Source organism: Solenopsis invicta, chromosome 5 (assembly GCF_016802725.1).
Source record: "Solenopsis invicta isolate M01_SB chromosome 5, UNIL_Sinv_3.0, whole genome shotgun sequence".
Lineage (NCBI taxonomy): Eukaryota > Metazoa > Arthropoda > Insecta > Hymenoptera > Formicidae > Solenopsis > Solenopsis invicta.
The window spans coordinates 26,810,549-26,834,194 of NC_052668.1; the positions used below are offsets into that span (position 1 = coordinate 26,810,549).

General features: G+C 30.3%; 1 pseudogene; it reads left to right on the plus strand.

The window, feature by feature from the left end:
* The first annotated feature begins 19,027 nt into the window (after positions 1 to 19,027).
* On the plus strand, positions 19,028 to 23,477 carry LOC120357775 (annotated as a pseudogene).
* The last annotated feature ends 169 nt before the right edge of the window (positions 23,478 to 23,646 follow it).

The following is a 23,646-nucleotide window of genomic DNA, read 5'->3' on the forward strand; positions in this document are numbered from 1 at the left end:
TCTCTACTCTATATGTAATATCTCTATGTGCGGGGCACAGCTAGTAATTAATAATGATTAAACATTGGGTGATGTAATATTCCAAATATAAACATAAAAATTAGCTAAATATTAATTCTAGCGCTTATACGAGTTTTATTTTAACGTCTTATTATATTAATTAGGTAGCATATCATGTACAAAAACAATAATTTTTACAAAAAAAACAATTTTTCAGAAAAAAACTAGAATTTTTCTGTTTTTTCCAGATATTTAAAAAAAGTTTTTTTTTAACTATATTATAAATTGATATTATATCATATTTGAATCATAGTACAATATATGTATTAGATTAATACAGAAAAGGTGACTTTTGGACAACAATTCTGCTAATAAAAAAAATTCAGACAGACATAAGAGAGATGCAGTATTAGTGAAAAAAATTTGTAGCGGACTGTAAGCAAAAAATATATGCGTGCGTGCGTGCGTGCGTGTGTGTTTGTGTTTGTGAAATGTAACACGGAGAAACCGAAAAATTTGAACTGCAATACAGGGTTTAACATATCGTTCACTTATGCTTTCGTGAGTTGATAGAGCAAGTTAAACTAAGAAGAAAAGTCCGTTACCATTTTCAAAAATTCGCAATAGTTACCGAGATAAAAATTAGTAAAGTCGGCGAATGAGCACATATTTTCCCTACTAACCGCTCGCGGGGGCCTGTCGGTCGTCAAACCATTGGTAGCCGCGGCTGGTGTTGCGGTGAAGAGAGACAAGCAGCAATGATTGTTTTACCCGCTTCACCGCACCGCCTACCGCGGCTGTCACTGGCTTGCAGAGTTGCCATTGGGCGCCGATTTGCAGCCACACCGACAGCCAGAGGGAACAGACCCTCTTGCACCGGCTGGCACTTTATCCCGACTTATCGGCGTACGTCGAGCAGCCAAGGCGACGAGTGGGGAGCTCTACTGTCTCTTTCTTTCTCAAGCGGTCTATCTCCTTCTCAACCTATCCTCTTCTGTCTCGAGCGTTCTCTTTCTTTCTTGTTACAGGCGCAGCTTTGCTTTCAATCATCAGCGATTTGAGATTTTCGTATCGCGGAGCGAGTCACGACGCGCGCGCGCGCGCTATGTATTAATATATATACACGTTTTCTACTTATACATATATAAAAAATACATGACGATATAGCGATTTTTTTGTCTTAATGGTATATTTACAAAATGAGAAAAAAATTGAAAAAATATATAGCTATACTATGCATAAAACATTTATAAATATAATTAATCCATATACATGTTAACAAAAATCTTAATTATTTCTAAATTACAATGTAGAAATATTGCAATATGAAATATATAACACATATATATTACACATATTTAGCATGGTGGTATGTTAAATAAAGAACCAAACAGTATCGAAGAAATTATAAAATTTTGAATAATTGCACTAAGATGATAATAAATTATTACAATTGAAGTAGTTTTGTCAAAATAACATTTCAGGAATATTTGTCACAACTAAAATAAGTCTGAAAGCGTGATATGAATGTTTCACAATTATTTGAAAAATCGTTTGATTCTTTATTTATAATATTACCATGCTGAATGTGTAATATTTCATACAGCAATATTTCTACATCATAATTTAGAAATAATTGTGCATTTTGGTAAACTTTTATTTGAATTAATTCTTTTACAAATGTTTTACGTTTAGCACAGCTATAAGTATCTTTCCTAATTATTTCTTTCAAAATTTAATTTTGCAAATATATCACTAAGATGATTCGCATATCGTTATACTTTTACCGAAATACTATTTCTAAATTAATTGAACAGTTATCAATATTTTATAAAAGGTCAATACTTGTACATCTATTTATCTAAATGTACCTACACAATTGATGATTACAATTTTTATGCAAGATTTCGTTAGATAATTTAATACATGTTGTCCTATCGGGGAATGTTACGCGTCTCATCGCCAATTCGACAACTCTAGATCTGAAGTCACATATGGCTGTTACTGTTGCTATAACATGATTTCGACTCTCGAGATTCTTCAGTCGAATTCAGGCGATTACAATATTCAGTACTTTAATACAGCAAATAAAATGTGTTAGTATTTCAGTCCACTCTTGGCCACTATGCGCGTTTTTTATTTAAAATGTATCACGTTACAAAAAATTATGCTCACTTTTTATATGAAACAAATACAACTATTACCGAAATTATTTTTTTTTTTTTTTGATAACCTGTTTTCTTACATTTACTGTATTTTACATAAATATTTATTTACACAAACGTACATAGTGTTGCGCAACGGAAACCGCGAGAAGGTGGTGGTCTCTTCCGTCAGGAGGAAAATGTAAAAAATTCTAATCTATACTTGAAAGTAATAAAAATTATAAGCAATATTTAATCAGCTACATTGTTTTACAATATTAACTAGTTGCATAAAAAATGGAATTAGTAAACGTTGTAAAATAATGTACCTGATGTAATATCACTTTCAAAATAAATTTTTTACATTTCCCTCAGTGTGTGTGTGTGTGTGTGTGTGTGTGTGTGTGTGCATGTGTGTGTGTGCGTGCGTGCGTCCGTGCGCTTAACTCTATATTGTTTTTACACGCTCGTTTTTTTCGAGCGATGTCCTTACGGACAAAATATTTTGCACATCCATTCTTTCGAGCGATGTCCTTACGGACATAATATTTTGCACACTCTTTCGAGCGATGTCCTTACGGACAAAGTCTTTTGTACACTCTTTCGAGCGATGTCCTTACGGACATAATATTTTGCACACTCTTTCGAGCGATGTCCTTACGGACAAAGTCTTTTGTACACTCTTTCGAGTGATGTCCTTACGGACAAAGTCTTTTGTACACTCTTTCGAGCGATGTCCTTACGGACAAAGTCTTTTACACACTTTTTCGTTTGATGTCCTTACGGACAAAATATTTTATACTGTTTCGAGCGATGTCCTTACGGACAAAATATTTTAAACTATTTCAAGCAATGTCCTTACGGACAAGGTATTTGAATCACTCTTTTGGAGCGATGTCCTTACGGACAAGAAATAAATTGTAATATATTAATTTTTATTTTAATCTGCCCACGAAGGACCAGCAATATCATTAACATGCACTGCATGTAATGTTAAAGTATTCTGGTCTTTTTTAGCGTTACTTTTATATAATTTGTCTGGTGACATAAGAGATAAATCTTTTTCTTTTATCGTCATGTTTATGCAAGTTTCGTTACATGCTTTTAATGACGACTTAATAACGCAAATTGCATTAACGGTTGCCGATGAAAGTTTATTACGTTTATTCGTTTTAACATCAGTTAAAAGAGAAAATATTCTCTCCGCATCGGCATTAGAATTGGGAAGACATCGAACAGCATTTACAACACTTTTTAAATTTGGATATTTAGCTCTATTATTAACGTCCTGACATTGCAAAATTCTTTTCCACATTTTGTCAAATGTTTTTGTTGAAAGACTTTGCTTTTCCTCATTTGTAAAGTCTGATGGCAATGCAATCCATTCTTTCTTTAAACCATCTTCTTCAAAACCACCGATAGTTTTGGCTATGAAAGAAACATCTTTAAATGATGTTTCTCTATCTGTATTATATAAAGTTATATATGGTCGGAAAACATTTAACTTTGATAAAAATAAATTATTAATGGGTAATCTTTTGCGAATTTCTTCTGCAGCAGTCACATAAAACGACACACAATTTTCTCGAACTGTTGCAACATCGTTTTCGTGACCTTGCATTATTATTTCGTTTAGATATTCATCGCAATCGGGTCCAAAAGTAATTTCATGTAACACTTTATGATTTTCTTTTTCAGAGAATACTATATTCATAATGTTCTCTGTGAAAGATTTCATAAGTTCATTTTTCAAAAAATTTTTGCAAATTTTAAAAAGAAATTGAACTGATTTAGAATGTAACACATGTATCCGCGTTTCTGTTGCTTGAAAGAATGCATTGAATGCATTAAATTCATTTAAAATATATTTTATAAATAAAAAATACGCTTTTACATCGACTTTGCGCATTATAATCAATAATTCTTCTCCAGATTTACTTTTTTCACTGACAACTTGCTCAGTTAAAAAAAGTTCAATTGTATGCCAAGATTCCAGAAGTCTATCTACGCATTGATAATGAGAAAGCCAGCGTGTTTCACACAATTTTTTAAATTTTAAATACCTATTTTCAAAACTGAGACAAAATTCACGGAAAATAGCAGTACGTTTTGGACTGCTGTTAACATATTTAACAATTCTTTTTAAAAAGTCATCACAAACATCGGGTATGTTGTTACATGCAGCACGAGCTGCTAACGCTGCGGAATGGCAAGGACACGAAAATGTTAACAAATTCGGACATAATTCTTCCAATTTTTTTTTGAATGATTTTTGTTTCCCAGTCATGACAGACGCATTGTCGCATGACAAGGCAACAATATTTCCAAATGGTATCTTTAATCGCCACATTTCACATTTAAATGCGTTAATTAACTTGTCCGAACTGGAATCTTTTGCATCTATATCAATTAATTTTACTAACTGAATACGAATATCTAATATCTCTAAATCTACGTATCTTACAAGAAAAGTCATCCATTTGTCATTTGTAATGTCAGACGTTTCATTAATATATACGCAAAATTTTTGATTTTGTATGTTGTCTACGACATGTTCTCTTATCATTGGGTATACTGCATTTGTGACAACATTTCTGCACTTTATACGACCCATTGTCATTTTTTTCAATACATGTGGATCATCAGATAAATTTTGGAAAAATTCTAGAATGTGTTTTGCATTATTAAAAGAAATATCGAGACTAGCAATTAATGTTGCATATCTCATTTCAGCTTCTTTTTTACGTTCCTCAAATGGCAAATCATTACTTCTATATGATTCTTTACTACACGTGTTCTTTTCCACATTTTTACATTTCTCTAAATGAGTTTTGGATTCTGCGTGTCGTTCAATATGCGATAATCCCCCTGATATACTTCCATATGTATCGCAAATTGAACAAAAAAATAAACTTTTATTATGTGCCACTTCGCGTAACCAACATTTATATTCTTCAATTTCTAACCATTGTGGCTGAAATGTTTTATATCTTTGTTGTGATACTTCATCACTGTTTTCTAATAATTCTTTTTTAAGTTTATTTTTATGACCCACAGAATCCATGTGTCTCGAAACATATGCTGAATTGCATGACAAATTTTTATTGCATACAGTGCAATGGTAGAAAGAATTATCGGATGGAACTTTACGTATCCAAGATTTATATCGATTATCGGAAAGCCAAGCTTCTAAGAAGGTTCGCTTTCTTTTTTTGATTGATTTATCGGACATTTCCGTATAAATTAAATAATAAATATATATAAATATTGCCAATGTCACAGAAAGAGATTAGGATCCCGTGGTTCGTCACTCCCACAATATTTATTTGTTGAATTCTATTCTCTTTCGGAATATGTGAGTGTGTGTGTTGTGAATGTGTTGTGTAAAAATTCGTTTTACCTTTTTGGTCGTAAATATTTGCCAACTGAAGACAGAGCTCTGATCAGCAGCAAGACGTTGCGACCAAATAGATAACAATGAACATAGAGCATAGAAAAACAATTGAAGCATATTTCAGAACAGTGATGCCACATTTAGGCCGCGTCTCACTAATCACTTGGTAAAAAGTCATGTGGACGCGCGTTTATCGATGATCCGCGTCTCCGCTGTCATTTGTTTATGTTCCTGCGACAGCGACGGACAGCGATATGGCAGGTTAGTTATAAATATTTTATTAATACTAACATAATGATAAAGTCAATTCATGTTATTTCAATGATTAAAGTAATTCTTTAACGGGATTGTGCGTCTAATAATTCAGAGACGTATCATAATTCAACGAATAAAAGAAATAATTTTTCATACAAGGGGTTATGTATATGTCTTGTTTACATGTCTAACGATTCTTTTACTACTATGTAAGCTACTATGCAAATTGTTAATTGAATATCAATACAGAAAGTTAGAACGGAATAAAGTTATTAATATATTCCAAAAAGAAGTAACTCATCAAATTGATATCGCATGGATATTGATTTAATATAAAAATTTTTAATATAAAAATCATCTTTCTGACGTTGATTTCATTATAATTCCTCGCTGGGATGTGATTGTAACAGTGATAAAATAAAAAATATGACATCTCAAAAAATTATAAAAAAATTTTTTTAAATACAGGTTTATGTCAATTCACGAGTTTATTTTCAGAAGCACAAAATTCTGTTTTTGACTTTAAAAAAAAAAAGTTTTTTTTGCATCTCAAAATGAACTCAGACTTGATGACATAAACTTATTTTTTTTTAATTCTCTGGGATATTAGATATTTTTATTTTATCATTATTAAAATTGCTCTTTAGCGAAAAATGAAATTGCTGTCAAAACGATGATTTTTAGATTGAATCGATGTCTATTTGACATTGACTTGATGAGTTATTTTTCTTTGGGATATATTAATAATTTTATTGCGCTATAACTTTCTGTATTGTGTTATGCAATTTATAATAATTCACATAGCTTGCATTATTTACTTGTAGTATTATGTTAATTATGTAAATTATTTATATTTCAAACAAAATTATTGATATTTTGCGTCAACCTTGCCTTCAGAATTACTACATAATATATATTCATATATTTTTTTTATTTATTAACATTGTTTGTATTTTTCAGATAAACAGATCGTCCGTCAAGGGTTCCAGCGAAGGCTGGACCAAATAGAGCAATCTATGGAGGCTATGCAACAAATGTTGCACGAGTGGCGGCAAGAACAGCAGCAACCGCAGCAGCAGCAGCAGCAGCAGATTGGCCGCCTTCAACAAGCGGTCAATCTGCTGTTGCAAGAACAGCTGCACCAACACCAGTCGGAACAACAACAGCAGCAGGAGCAACAACAGCAGCAGGAGCAACAACAGCAGCAGGAGCAACCACTGCAGCAAGAGCAACCACAGCAGCAGGCGCTGTATGCACAACAGCAGCAGCAAAATAATAGTAATACTTATTACAATATTTATATGTAAATATGTATATATATATATATATATATATATATGTATGTATGTGTGTATATATATATATATATATATATATAATTTTATTTTTACATTGAGTTACATTTATTTTTCAGTTCGTCGAAACGGTCCTGGTGCAGGACGCTCTCGTGCCCGCTGGTACCGGCAACGCGGGTATTACAGAAGTAGAGGCGAGAGAGGAAGGGGAGGAGGACGAAGAGGCAGGGGTTTTGGCAGTAGGGGGGCAGGCACCATAATTATTAATAAATATTTTAATAAATAAATTACTCGTACAAAAATAAATATAAATGATTGTCTTTTTATTATTACCCTATACACTTATATGTATGTACCTTTTTATAAGGACATTGCTCGAAAAAAACGAGCGTGTAAAAACAATATAGAGTTAAGCGCACGGACGCACGCACGCACACACACACATGCACACACACACACACACACACACACACACTGAGGGAAATGTAAAAAATTTATTTTGAAAGTGATATTACATCAGGTACATTATTTTACAACGTTTACTAATTCCATTTTTTATGCAACTAGTTAATATTGTAAAACAATGTAGCTGATTAAATATTGCTTATAATTTTTATTACTTTCAAGTATAGATTAGAATTTTTTACATTTTCCTCCTGACGGAAGAGACCACCACCTTCTCGCGGTTTCCGTTGAGCAACACTATGTACGTTTGTGTAAATAAATATTTAAAAAAAAAAAAAAAATAATTTCGGTAATAGTTGTATTTGTTTCATATAAAAAGTGAGCATAATTTTTTGTAACGTGATACATTTTAAATAAAAAACGCGCATAGTGGCCAAGAGTGGACTGAAATACTAACACATTTTATTTGCTGTATTAAAGTACTGAATATTGTAATCGCCTGAATTCGACTGAAGAATCTCGAGAGTCGAAATCATGTTATAGCAACAGTAACAGCCATATGTGACTTCAGATCTAGAGTTGTCGAATTGGCGATGAGACGCGTAACATTCCCCGATAGGACAACATGTATTAAATTATCTAACGAAATCTTGCATAAAAATTGTAATCATCAATTGTGTAGGTACATTTAGATAAATAGATGTACAAGTATTGACCTTTTATAAAATATTGATAACTGTTCAATTAATTTAGAAATAGTATTTCGGTAAAAGTATAACGATATGCGAATCATCTTAGTGATATATTTGCAAAATTAAATTTTGAAAGAAATAATTAGGAAAGATACTTATAGCTGTGCTAAACGTAAAACATTTGTAAAAGAATTAATTCAAATAAAAGTTTACCAAAATGCACAATTATTTCTAAATTATGATGTAGAAATATTGCTGTATGAAATATTACACATTCAGCATGGTAATATTATAAATAAAGAATCAAACGATTTTTCAAATAATTGTGAAACATTCATATCACGCTTTCAGACTTATTTTAGTTGTGACAAATATTCCTGAAATGTTATTTTGACAAAACTACTTCAATTGTAATAATTTATTATCATCTTAGTGCAATTATTCAAAATTTTATAATTTCTTCGATACTGTTTGGTTCTTTATTTAACATACCACCATGCTAAATATGTGTAATATATATGTGTTATATATTTCATATTGCAATATTTCTACATTGTAATTTAGAAATAATTAAGATTTTTGTTAACATGTATATGGATTAATTATATTTATAAATGTTTTATGCATAGTATAGCTATATATTTTTTCAATTTTTTTCTCATTTTGTAAATATACCATTAAGATAAAAAAATCGCTATATCGTCATGTATTTTTTATATATGTATAAGTAGAAAACGTGTATATATATTAATACATAGCGCGCGCGCGCGCGTCGTGACTTGCTCCGCGATACGAAAATCTCAAATCGCTGATGGTTGAAAGCAAAGCTGCGCCTGTAACAAGAAAGAAAGAGAACGCTCGAGACAGAAGAGGATAGGTTGAGAAGGAGATAGACCGCTTGAGAAAGAAAGAGACAGTAGAGCTCCCCACTCGTCGCCTTGGCTGCTCGACGTACGCCGATAAGTGGGGATAAAGTGCCAGCCGGTGCAAGTGGGTCTGTTCCCTCTGGCTGTCGGTGTGGCTGCAAATCGGCGCCTCAATGGCAACTCTGCGTCTAAGGCGTTTTCGTAAATTTGTCTAACAATAAGTACAAGTAATGTTTGCTCATGAATATCTATCCGCATACGGAAACACATGAAAGTAACGGCCTTTGCATTGATATTGATGTCAATATGTAAAACATTAACTGTAAATATTGTTTTTCTTGTTAAATCTGAAATGTTACTTTGTACGACTGTTCTCAAGTGATACATATATGCTCTGTAATTATTTGCTTAGTATCTGGAGTTTTTCTCGATAAACATAAATCTTGTTGCGTCGAGCGAGTCGCGTGGTGGCCGTCTGCTGCCTGGTCTAGCCGGTTTCAACATCATAAATATTGTTGCGCACTCGGCGAGACACACACACACTTGCAAGAGAAGAATCAGACGCGCGACGAAACAAATCAACATTCTCTTTTAAAAAGGAAACGCTGACTTTAATGTTAGAGGTCGATATAATTAATTCGTTCGTAGAGATATCACAATCTTAGCTGACAGCTCCGTGTCCCGAAAACTCCAAGACCGTTAGCAGGGAATCTTTTCTTGTCGCGTTCATCGAACGCCTCGCGTGAATCGATAATAGTCGCTTCCTCAGGACGAGCATGCAACAATGTTTTAGATATTCTTAAAAAATATTATATGTGCAAACATTCTCTAAAAATTATCAGAAACATTTTATTATTACTCTAAAAATATATGAAGAATATTCTTGAAACATATGGTTATTCTCGATAATATATTAAAAACTTTTATGACTATCCTTGAATATTTTTAGACTATTCCGTAATTTTCTCATAATTTCTGCAAAATTAATTTTATATTTTAGGAATTTTCAAAACCATTTGATATAAATATTCTAAGGAACATTCGTAATGCGACACTTCATTCCCATTTGGATATTTCAATTAGCATCTAATAAGTAGGAGAGCCGAAGAATTAACAATTTAAGGTTCTCTTATCTTTTACATGCATCTCTGTTATTCTATTATGGGTATTAATTACTCACGTTCAAAACTATTCCGAAAGCTGACATGTTTACTGTTACCGCATATGTTTTCATTTCTTTGTGAGCTACCGAAATGAGGATCCAAGAGGAATCGATTTTTATTTTTAACATTCGGAATTCCTTCGAATTGATGCAATCAATTCAATGCCACCCACTTCATGAATACTGAAAAAATAATTACGGAACTTGTGTATCAATGCACCTTCTTTACGTAATTCTTTTTTCTTAATAGCCTTGACATTTGTAACACAACAAAGTTACTCATAGTCAGCCGTTTCAGCCGCATAATTCTTCAAAGTAAATATATTATAAACTGTAATATTGGAACATGTTACCATACAGTTTGGCACAATGGAGGAATATATTAAGTATTAGAAATAAAAATCAAAATTTTAAAATCAGAGTTTCTTGAATGAACACAATGATTTATTGCGTTTCGCAAATCACAATTATTTTTTTTTTACATTCAATATTCATTGAAGAAATTGATTTAAAAATTTTGTAATTCTTATTCCTAACATCTAATATTCCTCGCTAAATTACTTTTATTTTAGTTTATTTATTTATTTGTATTTTTATCTATCATGACGACTCATTTTAATTGCATGTAACAGTTAACTCGTCGCTAATTATTTTTATTTCCATTTATTTATTTATATTTTTTATTAAATTTGTGACATTTTAATTGTAATAGCTAACTCGCCGTTATAATATTTTTATTTATTTATTTACATTTTAAGTTAACGACTTCTACTATTTCTTCGTTTGCTTACATGTATTTATTTATTATTTGTATATTCTTGCCCGCTTGACTTTCCGTGAGCATTAAAGTATATAAAATGTTACCCGAGCGACTCGATTTACAGTCAGTATACAGTCTTACTTGAGAGACAGTGAGAGTACGCGTTGTTGTTAAACGATAAACGATTGAATGTACACTTTGACAAGTGAAATTTATTTCCTATGGACCAAAATTGATCCCAGACTTCATTAGTCTTCATCGGTTTAAATGGTTGAATTCTTTCGCATCACCCGTTGTGTCATAAAAAAAGGTGTTGTTTTTGGTATGGTGGACCGAATTATTTCATTATCACATCCACAGTTTCATTAAAAAAATTTCATTCTTATGATTAATATTTTACTTGACAATAACTATCCATTAAATTTTATCTTTGCCATAGTTTATTTTAGATGGTATTTCACGATCCCTTATATCAAGTCGGTATCAAATTTTTGTCTTTCCCTAATAAGTATGACTGCAACGTAGCGTTTACAATCCCCTTCAAACATAATAAATTTATAACCGCGGAAAAAGACCGATTATCGTGCAATGATGTAATCTACAAAATTAATTGTAGAGATTGTGAGTCGTCTTATGTGGGACAGACAAAACGTCAACTTAAAACAAGTCACGGAACATAAATCGGATATCAGAAAATCCAGTTCTTCTTACGTTATTACGAAACATCGCATCGAGAACAATCATGATTTTGATTGGAATAACGTAGAAATTTTAGATAAAAAACCATCTTTTAAAAAAGATCGATATCTGAAATGTTGCACATAAAGAGACAACAAAAAGGACTCAACAAACAAAATGATACCGAACTGCTTTTTGACGCGTATCTTCCTATTCTCGATCGTATTTTCTCTCCTTAACGTCCGATCCTTCTCCCCCTCCCCCGTAAAAAACGTCTAAAAAACGTTTTACATGACCCAATTTTCAACTATATGTTATTTGGATAAGAGAAGACAATAGTGACGTTAATTATTTTTGTTAATTATATATTTGCAAAACTACATCTAATAGAAACAAAATTTTCGAGTGGTTGAAAAGTATTTGAAATACTTATTAATATCAACCATCAGCATTGACGTCGAATAGATGTGCACCCATGTAGTCGGCGCCCATGGATGAAAATAAAAGTAAATTTCAATCGGTCAACTGACCACGGTCAACTTGTTATATAACACGGACCCAAGGTCGCCCCATGCCCGACGACTGTAGCCCTATTCTCTAACTCAGAGCTCGCAACGATCTGCGCATTTTGGACCGGTTCCTTAAGCGACGTCCACTTTTACCCCCGCTTCCGCTCGCCGCCCGATGATCGAGCTCGCGATCACGCGAGCGGCGCTCTGCCTCAGGAGCATCCGTAAGTTAAAAATACGCTAGTAGCGTACCTTTCGAGAAAAATTTTTTTTTAACTTAATTTTTATAATAACAATAATGTACGGTAATTAGAATTTAGACAATAGCTTTCCACATTACCCTTGAGGTACTTTAGTAGAAGGGCATATATTCAACATACTTCTGAGATGGAAACGCCCCTGAGGTCACAGCGCTCGGCGCGCGATCGGCAGTTCGGAACGCAGGGTATGTGCGACTCGCCGACCTAGACGTGGCCGGCATACTCCCCGGCAAAACCCAACTTTTTTCTGCGTCTGGTCTCGAGGCGGATCACGGGACCGAACTAAATATGCGAAGCCTAACAAACCCTAACCCAACAGACCAGGTAAGCAGTAAATCTGGCTTGGCCTACGCGAAGTGTTCCCAATACTTTCCTGATATTCGGCCGCCCACCAATAACCCCCTCCCCCCTTCGCTAACACTCCGACGAATCAACCTTGAATATATGTGCTATTGTTTTTTAATCTATATTTTTTCGTGTATTGTAATAGAAAAAATTTCTGATGTGTGCATATTTATTTTTAACAGAACATAATGACTGATATAACAACAATGATAATACATTGTTTGGCAACGATCATATCATTTATTTATCATCAGTTTCGCAATTTGCAAAATATGGAATTTAAATACATTTTAGGTAAGTTAATTAGAACTACATAGAATCATTTTTACTGTTTATGCACATTCTCAGGATTAATTAAATTAATATTTCTTTAAAACTTACTTAAATTAAAAGTTTATAAAATTAAGCTATTTTAAAAGTTACGTTTAACAGGCCGTGTTTTGAATGATTTATTTGACAGCTACGCTGAACTGTGTTACTTTACTATCCGTTTTAATGATTTAATAATACCCAAGTTTTGATGCAAAAAACTATTATTCACACATATTTGAGTAACTATAAAAAATTTTTTTGCGCACAATGATTAATTGCTGGATTAAAACAACTGATCTATTTTACGAGCACATAAGTAAGATAAACATGAGCGTTTCGTGCAGTAACACAATTTGTTTCATTTTTGTATGTCGTGTGTATTTTGTGTGACAATAGAATCTTTTTTTTCGCGAATATTAAAAATACTAAATGTTTTGGCCGGTACGCCAACGATGCAATTACGCGGAAAGAGATGCCTACTAATTATGCAAAACAGGACCATTCATAAAATCGGTTTCTTCCGAGCGGCGCGTTAAAGCCCATGTTACGATAGCGAAGTGTAAAAATCTCATATTTCGGTTTCTAAATTTGTATGCCATTTTTAACGTTACATAATGTTATGCTCGCTGGTACACACTAACAATTTAATTTATAGCGATACCGCGTTGGATACCAGCTCGGAACTCTGTCACCTGCTGATGACCTTACATTAATATAGTAATAATTAATCGGCGAAAGATAAAGAAATACAATAGTGTTACATTCCGTTCACTCGCGAACAAATGAATCACGACAATCTGTATTTTCTTTACACATAGATATTTCACACCAAAGTTATGTCCCGATTCTCGATTTAGTACGTCTCACGTCATTTTACGTCCTTGTTTATGTCAAAGATCCAACACGTGTAATTAAACCTGCAAGACCACCCAAAAGACGAAAACTATACTTGAAGGCACCGACATCATTAAGTTGTCCTAAATTATTTTAAAAAATAATTTTGAAATAATAAGTAATCTAATAAATAGTTTCCTTCTTCTCTTTATATAAAGAGCTAGTAAAATCTTTTCATCTTTTTTATAATCAAATTCAAATCCTCGAAAAGAGAATCATTATCAAGGTCGTTTCTAAGATTTTGTAGCTAATTCGTGACTTATTACACGTGTACATACTAGTAATAGAATCTTGAGCAATTATTTCTACAATTCTTTTTTTCATTCCGATCGTTCTTATTCGACGATTACGATCTACATCAACTTTTGATGCCGACATTAAACAATTACTATTTAGAATTCTGCGGTCCAGTCGGTTAAAAAGTTTTGCAATCAGGATGCATACGATTTGGATAACGTACTGTATATAATCTTGCTGCACGTATACTTACACAGTGTGCTTTACCATAAATTAAATACATATCGGCATATTTGTTGTTACTATAATGATGCATTCTTCTTTTATAAACAATAATTTTCTTTTTATAAACAATAATTTTAAACAATAATATGCTTAGTCGCAAAAGGAAATCATGATAGATGCAATTTTTTTCATTATTTTTTTTATTTGTGTATTTGATACATCTCAATTTTCCCAGAGGTGGCACCAGACATTACAAACTTTATGAATATTTTACTGGTCGCATCATCTAAGTATTTCACATAAAAATAACTTTTTGTGAAAAAAGAATGTACCGATATAACAACGAATACAATGATATGTTTAGTTTACTGTGAAGCAAATTGTATAAACGTGCGCACGGAAAGATTGAATGCGAAGCATTATCCAAATTGCATGCATTCCGATCGAAAATCTTTTGAGCATTAGATGATCTCGGAATAGTAGAGGAGAAGAAACACCCATGTTTATTTTATATGTAATTAAGTGCTGACATATACTTTTCAAAAGTTTAGAAGTGTTCAAGAATAAAAATGACTTATAACTTAATTGTTAGCTGTTGTGCATTAGTATACTGGTAAAACTACTAAAAGTTGTCAAACGAATAAGTCTATAAGCAATTGTTAGAATTCGTCACTTAATAATGAAAATAACAGGAGTAGCGGTAATGTCCGCAGTAGCCTCCTTCTCTTCTAATTAATAAAACTATGTTGAAACTGATGGTGATCGTCGGATAAGAATGATCGAAACAAAAGAGAAAATTTTAGAAATGATTAAAGACAATAAATTTACATTTGTGATAAGCAATTAGATGTTAATAACAGTTATATAACAGTTTACAAAATATTGAAAAATGAACAGTTACTTCCGTTTCATCGTGCATAGATACAAAGACTAAAAATCTAAGAAATTATCTATACCAGGGATGGGCATGATTGACTTTTAATGATTAACGATCGATGAATAAAAATTTATTTGTTATTTAGCCTTTTGTAAATGATGAATAAACATTTAAACGTTTATTTAGTCACTCTTGAATAATGAATAAGCACTTATCTTTATTTAATACATCTTGAATAAGGAACAAAAATTTATTTTCCTATTCAATTCTCTTTGAATAACGAAATAAACGACTGAAATTATTATTATTTTTATTCTATAAATTCCATAATAAATGTAATAAATATATTATATTAAAAATTTTAAAAACTATGTTAACCGATAATATTTTTTTTTCAAATGCTCCTTTACATTCTTTAATTATCAGTAAAATAATTTTAAATTTTTAAAATATATATGATCAGTTAATGCTAAGGTACTTATTTATTACGAACAAAATTATAAATTAATCTTTATTTGGTATTCAGAATTTATGGAATAAAAATAATAATAATTTCAGTTGTTTATTTTGTTATTCAAAGAGAATTGAATAAAAAAATAAATTTTTGTTTCTTATTCAAGATGTATTGAATAAAGGTTGTATTGAATAAGTGATTATATTCATTATTTAAGAATAACTAAATAACGTTTAAATTTTTATTCGTCATTTTCAAGCAGCTAAATAATGATGAAATTTTTATTCATCATTCACAAGTGGCTGAATAACTAATAAATTTTTACTTATTATTTGTGAGATGCTGAATAACAAATAAATTTTTATCCATTATTTACAGAAGAACAAATAATGAATAAATTTTTATTCATTATTTATAAGATATTTGTTGTAGAGGCGTTTATTGCGGAATAGTATTCGCTCAAGAAAACACACTTAAGACACGATTATAATTATTGAAATAATTAATATTTTAAACGAATGAAATCAAAATTTTAAATAAGCAGTTGTGTAAAAAAGAAAATCGCGGGGTCTATACGCACGGGGAAATAAACAAAAGTGAGTTGTTTGGGTTCGAGACACCAACGAAATGAGCCGCTTAGATATAAATACAAAGGCGCTTGTAACGCTAAAATATAAAAAAGAAATTATATCAAATTATATTTTTCGACAATATTGAATAACAAATAAACTTTATCCATTATTTACAAGAGGCCAAATAACGAATAAATTTTTATTCATCATTCACAAGTGGCTGAAAAACGAATAAATTTTTATTCATTATTTATGAAAGGCTGAATAACGAATAAATTTTTATTTATTATTTATATGAGGCGAATAACGAATAAAATTTTATTCATAATTCACAAGTGGCTGAATAACAAATAAATTTTTATTCATCATTTATAAGAGGTCAAATAACGAATACATTTTTATTTATTATTTATATGAGGCGAATAACGAATAAAATTTTATTCATAATTCACAAGTGGCTGAATAACAAATAAATTTTTATTCATCATTTATAAGAGGTCAAATAACGAATACATTTTTATTTATTATTTATAAGAAGCCGAATAACGATTAAATTTTTATTCATCATTTATATGAGGTCAAATAACGAATAAAATTTTATTTATAATTCACAAGTGGCTGAATAACAAATAAATTTTTATTCGTGATTTTTTTATTATTTAAATAAAAAATTATTCAATAATGCCCATCCCTGGATACAAATAAGGTGTTATAGCCTAGCCATAACACGGTGCATGGCAACAAGAATCAGTTACCACGACCCGAAAGTAAAACCACTTAGCAAGCACCTTCGCAATACGAGGCAAAATCAACAATCCCATAAATCCATCGGGCAACGACCGAAAATGTGTACGCGCGTACGCGCTAACAAAGCGGAAGTAATTGCGCCAAGCAGCGGCTTAGCGTAATCACTTCAGTATAAAAAGACCGCCCGACAATCGAGCAGCGCAGTAGCTTTTATGTATCTATACGCACTCTCGAAACACTTTCAAAGCGCGCAATAGTTAGAGGGTTTCTAGCAATAGCTAATTCGGAACAACTTTCTATACACTCTACTAGAGTCCCTAGATTCGGAACGCACCTTTATGGATAATGCACCTTCGTGGATAACGAAGTGTATCATGAACTAGCTGCAATAGGGGAGACCGGGGATAAAAGTTCCGATTTTAAGAAAATATCAAAAATAACTAGTAAAATAATTTGTTGTTCCTTTGACTATTGATTGATTTATCATCAAATTTATTGTATTTTAGGATTATAAGGTTAATTGTAGTATATTATCATTGATTTTTGTACAAAGTTATTTATAAGTGTCAGAGTCAGAGAGGAACGTTTTACCCCTTTATGGGGTTAGTTGTTACTGCACTGGGGTAATTTGTTACCAAAAGATATAAAGTCGTTTAAAGAAAAAAAGAAAACATCTTTTAATAAATCAAAACACGTGAATTACATTTATAATTAATATTTAATGAGGTAACAAGACAATCAGGTACATTAAAGCTAAACAACTGATATTTATATTTAATTATAATTATGTTAACAATCATAGAGTTTATAATAATTATAAATCACATTTAAAACTATATTTTATCTCATTTTTTTGTGACAAACATTTGTATTTATGAGATCAGTACTTTGAAATGATCTTTACGATCCTTCTAAATAATAAATTTAAAAATCTAATCTAAATAATAATAAAATAAAATAATGATCAGCTTTTTAGGAAAACAATATTAAGATAATCTTTGTGATCTTTTTACGTACCTAATTTAAATAATAATAAAATAAAAATGTAATCAACCTTTTAGAAGAACAATAAAAAGTTAAATATTAAAAACTAAAAAAAAAGCAGAAATAAGAACATTTTATTAAAATAAAAAATTTTTTACCTATGAAAATATGGCGCTACCGGATAAGAAAAGCAAGGAAAAGAATTGACAGAACGAATGCAATAAATGTAACACTTGTAAAATATGCGTTTTAAAAACAATTAGAAGTAAGTTACAGATTAAGTTTCTTTAACATTTAAATAACATTGTAAGTTATTATAATTTTCTAAGTTACTATTATACTTTACAACATTTGATTATTAGATAGATATTTAAATATCTAACAGCGTCAAGTTTTTGTAGTTTAAAAATTTTTTATTTTAATAAAATTTTCTCATTTCTGCTTCCACTTTAATTCTTTGACACTGAATGTTGTATATTCCATTAAAACTTTTTCTGTCTTTTGTTATATGTCCGCATCCTATAACAAAATGAGAATCGATATAGACAATTGCACATATGCGACAGGGCAAATTTTTCCAAGGTAACAGCGTACCCCAAATTATGGTAACAACTAGCCCCATTCGACACATGTAACATCTTGATACAATTTTTTGCCTACATATTAAAATAGACTAGTAAACACTAGTGTATCATATTTCTGAATGTCTATCCATTTACATAAACACAATAAATAATAGGAACTACCTTAAATAAGCGAAATAGACCAAAAAATTACGATGGACAAATATTTACTTACTTGATTTACGAGCATGTCTTTGCACAGACCGCGGCGTAAATTAAGTTAAACGCTACTTGCAATATTAAGATAGTTGCCGCACTTGCGTGATCGGTTGTTGTTTCGTGACGTACTTAGAACATATCGCTATTTTTTTTTATTTTGAAATTATAATCACCGTAACATTGTACCCCAGGAACATCTTACCTCGGCCTCTCCTACTTGGTTTTGAACATCATAAAGACCGGAAAGGTTCCCAGGCACGTAGCGTTCATCATGGATGGTAACAGACGCTACGCGAAGAAACAAAACATGACAACAAAGGAGAGACACTCAAAGGGGTATGTATCTTTGAGAAAAGAGTTTGCAAATGCTAATCTGTATATGTGTTACATATTTTATTTGTGACAGGTTTGATAAAATGATTGAAACGTTGAAGTGGTGCATGGACATTGGTATTAAAGAAATCACAGTTTATGCGTTCAGCATAGGCAACTTTAATCGTAGCCAAGAGGAACTTGATGGCCTCATGGACCTCAGTAGGCAGAAATTTAACAACCTCTTAAAAAATATGTATGTATTTTAAATCAAGCGTTACAATGCGGCACAATTTTAAATCTTCCCAAGCAGGAAAGAAATAGTTAAAAAATGTTTTTTAAATGTTTATTTTTTTTTTAATATTCTTTTTCTCAACTCATTTTAGAAAAAAAAAATTTATTTAATATTTATTTAACATTTTTTTTTACTGAAGAATTATTTTAAAAATTGTTATCTCAAAAATACGTTTTTAAAACGTTTATTTAATATCATGTAAACATTTATTTTTTTTGAATTAGTTATTTCAGAAAATGATTTCAATTAACATTTTTTAAACGTTTAATTAACGTTTTATAAATATTTATTTGTCATTAATAATTCATTTGAGATAACGATTTTACAAAATATTTTTAAAATGTTTATTTAATATTATGTAAACATTTATTTGCTATTAATTGTAGATTAGAAAAAATGATTTCAATTAACATTTTTTAAACGTTTATTTAACGTTTGGTTAATATTTAGTTTTCATTAATTATTCGTTTAACGAAATAATTTCAGTTAACATTTTTTAAATCTTTATTTAACATTATGCAAACATTTATTCCTCATTAATTTTTCATTATACAAAATAATTTCAGTAAACATTTGCGTAACGTTTATTTAATATTTTTTCAATACTTTGTTTTTTTATATGTACTAGCAAAACAAGCGCGCGTTACACAACTTTCGATATTATATATAAGCTTCAAATTATAAATTTACTATTAATCCTGGATATACATAACATGAAAATGCGATCTCTGCGATAACAGTAGCTCACGATCAGTGTGTAGCGCGGGAGAAACAAAATCAGCATTACGAAAAAGCGTTAACAATAAACATTGAAAGATACAATTATCGATTTATAATATCGAATAACATGCACTTTTTCAGATAGAGAAAGATAGGAGAAATATTTTTCAAGTTTTTATTTTTTATGAATTATTCATTTCAATAAATAATTTTATTTAACATTTTTTAATGTTTATTTAACATTATATAAATTTGCTTTTAATTATTCACTTGAGAAAATGATTTCAGTAAATATTCATATAACATGTACTCAATATTTCTTTAATATTTTTTTAATGTTTATTTTTTATGAAGTACACCCACGGTAATTGATTCTGTCCCTCAGAATATTTTCTAAACTGAGAAGTCACCATTTTTCTACATACTCGCAGTTCATGATTAATATAATGACTAGAACTTATTGATCGTTACGTTAATCATGAAATGTAAGTATGTAGAAAGATAGCGACTCCTCTGTTTGGAAATTTTCCACATGGACAGAATCAAAGTCCTTGGGTGTACACAAGACTTAACGTCGTTATCGTTTTCGTTATTTTTTTACGGTAACGAGCGTCATCTTTTTATGTCTTAACGGTAACGTCGTTACATTTTTACAGTAACGGAATTCATCCGTTACTTTTTCATTACTTAGTTCCTTATTATCTATTCAATAGATCGCGCGCTGATCGCGCATTAGAGTATTGATTGGATACAAATATTTTTATCCAAATCAAATGGAAGAATAAATTTTCAAAATCATAATAATGCGCAATGTACATACAATTAGAAAATGATTTTAAATATTCACTTACTCATTAAATTAGTTTAAAATTGATTTGTATTGATCAATTTTTTTATATTGATCAATAATGTTTGATTAATCATCATTCCTAATCAATCATAATCATTCAAATGTGATGATTATGAATCGTAATTGTAATAAATTTTAGTGAAAGAATCAGTTTTTGAGTGAACATAGAATGTTTTTATATCACATAATAAATAGATTTTTTGTCATTGTTCTATATTAAAAGACTCCATACGATTTGAGTAAGAAAAAAACATCGGTTAAATTTTTTATTTTTAATATTTTACAGTTTTTTGACAAAAATTCAATTAATTGATAATATTTTTTTTACATAAATTGTATGGAATTTTTTCCAAATTTTGTATTTACTATGGTATAAAAACTTAAAATTTCTTTCGTTATGAATACACACACACACACATATATTGTTGAAAAAATTTTGATTTATTTCTGAGATGTAAAATGTGACGAAGTTTAAATCTAAAAACAATGTTTAATCTAAATGTCTATAAAAATTGTGCAGTATAAAAATAGTAAAAAGTAAATAAGATATTAATATAAGGAATTCGAAAAATTATTAGACAAGTTAAATAAATATAAAAAAAACTATGTTCTATACAATTGTATATAAGTTTAGAGAATTTAAAGTTTTAATATTTACTATTACATGCAATATTAATTATTAAATAAAGTAATTTTAAAATCTAATAACTTGATACTTTAGCATTAGAAAAAAATGACAACAAAATAACAAATCGTTATTTTCAAAGTAACGGTAACGGTAACGAGTTACTTTTATAAAATCACTAACAAATAACGTTAACGAGTTACTTTTTACAAAATGTAACGCATTACTTTTATAAAGTAACGTGCCTAACCTTGATTTTTAGATACATATTGATGGATGCTGGAGTGTGCTTTCGTGCGTTTGGAAATTTGTCCTTGATCCCAGAAGATATACACCAATTAATCGCTCAAATTGTAATTGCCACTAAGGATAATAATAAAGCATTTTTAAATTTTGCTGTCGCTTATACGTGTAAGTATATGACCATCGTAAATCATATTTATATATGCACTCACTTTTACATTTTGTACTAAATGCAAATGAAAATTTACATTATTTTCCAATGTTACGTAAATACGTAATTTAGAAATATATATTTTTATATTTTTTTATGTTTGCAGCAAGGGATGAACTTACTCATGCAATAACAGATATAGCAACGGCTGTAAAACATACTGAAATCTTACCAGAAGATATTACCGAAGATATAATATCTGACTATTAGTACACTTACCAATCCTCAAATCCAGAGTTATTGATTCGTACGTCTGGAGAATATCAACTTAGCGACTTTTTGATGTGGCAGGTAAGAGAACGTACTTTATTCTTGTGACTTAAATATATATTTCTTCTCATAACTTATCAAAGCAGATCTGCATTTAAATAATTTTACTAATTTTTTTTTAGCTTTCCAACGCTTGCCTCTACTTTACTGATACCTTATGGCCTGAATTCGACTTGTGGAACTTGCTCGGTGCAATCTTTTATTATCAAAAATGTTATTCTAACTCACAAAAAGGATATATTTAGGAAAAACTCCCTTTTCTACAGCATTTTATAGTATTCCAACTTTAGACAGAGTATATGCTAGTAACATCCGCAAACCGACCTATTCGAACGTATTTTGTCCAGCTTTTTTATGTAAAATAGTCACAAAAATTTCCACTTACATACTATATGGATCGCATTTGCCCTAACAAAACTTTGCTGCCGTGACGTTCGAATTCTAGTTGATCAAAAAAGTTGATCAACCATATCAATCGAAAGAGGAGATTTCAAACTTTTTTTACGTCTTGCTCCGAACGTCCCATCTCATTCCGTCTTCAAATAGCAAGCGTTCAAAGCTTCATATGGGGTCAGATCCACTTACGTGTTTAAGAGTTAAATTAAGATTACATTAACTTAAGTTAAATTTAAAAGTTAATTTTAAAAAATATTATTACATTAAATTAGATTACTCTATTTTATAATAGTAAAACAATTGCAATCATCCAAAATAAATTTAACATTTTGTTTTTAAATTGAGTTTAATGGCACTTTTATATGAAATAACAAAGAAATATTATTATTTAAATAAGATTACTTTTTCCTTTCACAATTTCTTTTTCTTACATAATCTTTTTACGTAAATACTTTTAACGTAAAAAATGATGTTTATGATTTAAGATTCATATGTATTTTAAAAATAACTATTTGAAGTTAAAAATTTGTTTATTCAAAATTAATTAAGTTAAAAAGTAAAACATTTATCTTTCTAATTGCATAACGTTTAACTTTTTGACTAGTTACTACTCAACCATGCATATACTGCTACATAAATAATTTATTATAAATTAATTTATTATATTGAAATAGCATATAAAAATGATAAGCCGTGTTTTAGATGATTTATTTGACAGCTACGCTGAACTGTGTTGCTTTCCACAGTGATTTTACTAACCATTTTAATGATTTTATAATATCCAACTTTTGATGCAAAAAATTATGATTCACACATATTTGAGTAACTATAAAAAATTGTTTTGCGCACAATGATTAATTGGTGGATTAAAACAA